Here is a 3939-nt window from a genome sequence, read left to right on the forward strand (position 1 = left end):
CCCCCCCCCCCCCCGCCCAAAATTTGATCTATCACAATACATCTTTGAGTTATTGCAGCTCAAGCGTTTTGACACAATACATTATGGTAATCCATGGCACATAGAGACATTAACACTCTCGACTTTGACAAAATGCATTGTGAAGTCTTTGAAGGCACCATTACAATTTATCTTGTCATTCATGAGGAGACCCAATTCAGCATTAATGTAGATGAACACAGTGTGGCTTTTGTTTCATTTAATTGCTTGTGACCTTTTTAATTGCTAATTTAACAAAATACCAAAGGGTTATATTTCAATTAAATTAACAGTTTGGGGAGTGGTTTTTTTTAATATGTTTATTTTTAAGACATTCTGGTTCTATTTTTTACTTCGAGTAGATAAAAATGTCTTCTCTTAACAGAAGTCGTTTTGGAATGTGAAGTTGATAGTACAGTAATATTTTTAATATGCACTGTGGTGCAGTATTAAGCATCTTTCATGTGTGTTTGGGTTCACCCCTTTCCAGAAGGATACAAACAGTAAAGGTGTACATGCAAAGTCAGAACTTTCCCGGTTTAAAAAAAAAATGCTTTTGCTATAGTGCTCTGCTTCAGATGTGTGCCTTTAGATTAGGTGTCTGTTGCATGCATCATTTATTGGGCACTTCTCTCTGCCTTGTCCTGTTTTCTTGGTGTTCTGTAGTGAATTTGTAAGCTCCTGAAGGTCAGGAACCCTGCCTTATTTTCATCAATGTCCCTTCCCAGTCTAGCACACTGCAGGCATGGGGACAGTAGTTGCAGGTTGCATGGCTGACTGATCTGTACACACAGACATGTCCCCTCCAAGCAGAGGAATTCCTGAGCCTACTTTGAGAAATGGCACTGGAACTCCAAAACCAGAAGTTGTTCCCATTCAGCAGATAACCTGCTTGGGGGTGAGCAGCATGTATCAGAGGTGAGTGCAGGACTGTTTCTTCCTTCTCTGCTCCCCCGGTGCTGCTGCCCTTTTGACCATAAAAGTAAACACACCCCTTGTCAACTGGGGCAAGGCTCAGAACTCACCCAAGTATCAAGGGGACTTAAATCCTTAAATGGGATGTGAATTTACGCTGTCAGAGAGTAGAAGGTCAATGCAAGAAGCATTAATGTGTTGAGCCAGCTCCAGCTATATAAGTCTTGAACAAAATTAATATGAGGAAATTGACAAGCCTTGCTGGTTATTCCATAGCTTTAAGACCTCTACTAAAATTCTATCATCTCATCTGCCCATTATTAACATTTCAGCAAAATATAAAGTTTTCATTAATCTCACACAGCAAATTTAGGAGTGAAAACTGGCACTTGTTTGAGCTTTTAGGACTACATTAGCTGGTGTATTAAACAAAACATGTCATTCTTCAGTAGCTTCTGCAAGAAGCTAAATCAATTTCCAGTCATATTTATGTACCACTTTATCTAAAAGCATCTAAGATGCTTTATTAGCAGCTGGCATTGAAATTGCTCAGTAAAGAATTATGTCACTTTATAGTAATTTTTAAATTAGTTTTAATCCAACCTCATAAAATGTAAAACTCTTAAGTGTGGTTTTTTAAAAATAATTGGCATTTTAGCATAATGAGCTGTTATCTCTTTCCAAATCAAATACCTGCAATATTTAGAAAATACTAATTGGTAAAGAAAACAGAAGTTCTTAAGCTGAGTTGTATCTAATAATGGCATTTTCTCAGAAAAGATGGCTTTAAATGATTGAAAACATGAAAGGATTTTAGTATTTCTCCAAAATTCTGTTTAAAAAGTTCTAAAGTAAAAGTAAACACATCTTGGCAGCTCTGTTTTAGTAAAAGATATATTTGGAGAAAGTGAATAACTATTTGAAACTTTAATTTCTAGCCAGCCTCTTGGCTTGCGATGTGGACATTACTCTGGAGACAGTAGCGATCGTGATCACAGCATCTCTATCCAAAATCACAGGTGTTCCAGAGAAAGGAAACAGGGTTACCAAATGACCCTTGCAGACGTCGAGTGCAACTTTGCTAGTCTTGGCAATGTGATGTTGGTTAAGTCACTAAGCCTCTCTGATCCTGGGGATACGGCACTCAGTATTCATCCAGTAAATTGTTATTGAGCTCTTGCTTTATTCTATGCGTGGTAGCACTAGCAGGGTCTGGGCTGTGGTGTTTAGTAAAGCAGTTACTCTGCCTCTGCTCTTGGGGTTACAGTCTAATGGTGGAGACAGACGATTACTATCTGTGATAAATAACCTGAAGGGAAATGCAGGGTGCAGTGACAGACGGAGCTGAGCTAGACTTAGGGTTCCTTGGAATGTCACTTGAGCCAAGCTCATCAGAGGGATGGGGAGGAGACCTGGAGAAAAAGGCCAGGAGGGAGTGCAGTGGGAAGAAGGGTGACCTGGGCGGAGAGGTCAACACGTGGGACTGTGTCACAGGCATTCGGTGACTGGCCCGTTAAGGCCGAGGCTGCAGCCTTACTGAGGGGAAAGCATCCTTGTAGGTGCTAGAATGGTCCAAGCTGGGAATAGTTGTAGTGTTTGGAAATAAAACGCACAGTTCCTAATAAATTAGTTAAATGTGAAGACATCAGAAAACAGCTTTGCCTTAAAAGCCTCCCCTGTAAGAGGAATAACTGTGGGAAGGCAAGTGTGTAATTGGTAGGCATAGAGAATTTTCCAGTTTTATGCCCAAATCTAGAGTTTTCCATTCCTCCAACTCTGTGCCAAGGAGTTCTCTCGTGGTCTCCCTGTGGAACCGTCTCTGTGTACTCGTCACAAGGCCTTGGGCACCCCGCTCTGGTTGGCCTCTTCTAGACAGATGCTCCCTCCCACCAGCAGCCACACCTTCAGAAGACCACATTTCAAACTCAGGCATGGGGGGTGACGAGAGTTAGTTTAGCTTTGCTTATGTGACCTTGGGCATGTGACTTTGCCTCTCAGAGTCTCGGCTTCTTCATCTGTGTAATACAAAAACTATAGGACCTACCTACCAGGTTGTCTTGAGACTTAAATGCATGTGTGAAGTGCTCAGCACCATGCCTGATGTATGAGTACTCACCTGTACTAGCTATCATTATTATTATTGGTTGATTTGTTTATTTAGCAAAATTTAGTGAGAGCATGCCAGTTACCTGTACTGCTTGTAGGAAAAGATGTAGAGATGAATAAGAGACTTTACTAATCCTCACGAAGTTTCCAGTTTAGGACACAGCAACCACTCAACAATTCTAGTGCAAGCCTAAATGTGATCCACTATGACAAGAGAATAAAAATAATCATGACTGCTATTTATTAAGCGTATTACATACTAGATTCTTTAAATATGTTTTGGTATTCTGTGGATGGCAGATGCTGGGGTTGAGAGAAATAGTCATTTGGCCAATATCACACAGTAAGTTAGAGGCAGAGCCAGGAATTGAGCCCAGGTCTCCCTGGCTCCAAGTCCAGTATAAACCAGCTGCCATGGAGTTCAAGAGGAGGTGGAATCTGAGCTGGCCTGGGTGGAGTTTTGACAGAGGGATGTTCTAGGCCAACGGTACCACATGAGCAAAGAACCAGAAGTAGAAAAACCTGAACCTATATATAGTCTGAGGAGTTTGGGAAGAGCTGAGAGAAGGTATGTGTTAGAAATGACAAATAAAATGGGAAATTTTTGTTTCAGCAAGATTGTGGACGTCCTTGATTGCTTGACTGAAAAGAGTGTGCTTCATTCAGGAGGCCTTGGGAAGCCAGGGAAGATTTTTGAGCTCCAGTCTTATTTGTCCCCACTATCAATATCAGAGTACTTAGTGCACACTACACGTTTGATGAGTGAATGAGTGGTCAAACCTTTAGAAAAATAAATCGGAAAGTCCTGTAGTAGCTGAACTGCTGAGGGATCTTGGTGGCCAGAAGGCCATTGAGGAGACTGTTACAGCCATCTGAGTGCGAGCAGGCTCGGACCTGAAC

General features: G+C 41.4%; 1 protein-coding gene across 6 annotated transcripts in view; it reads left to right on the plus strand.

Moving 5' to 3' along the window:
• Window positions 1-3939, plus strand: part of MAPKAP1 (MAPK associated protein 1) — a 236533-nt gene that overhangs the window by 185951 nt on the left and 46643 nt on the right. The window lies entirely within an intron of this gene.

The sequence above is a fragment of the Lipotes vexillifer genome, unplaced genomic scaffold (genome assembly GCF_000442215.2).
Source record: "Lipotes vexillifer unplaced genomic scaffold, Lipotes_vexillifer_v1.1 scaffold1600, whole genome shotgun sequence".
NCBI lineage: Eukaryota > Metazoa > Chordata > Mammalia > Artiodactyla > Lipotidae > Lipotes > Lipotes vexillifer.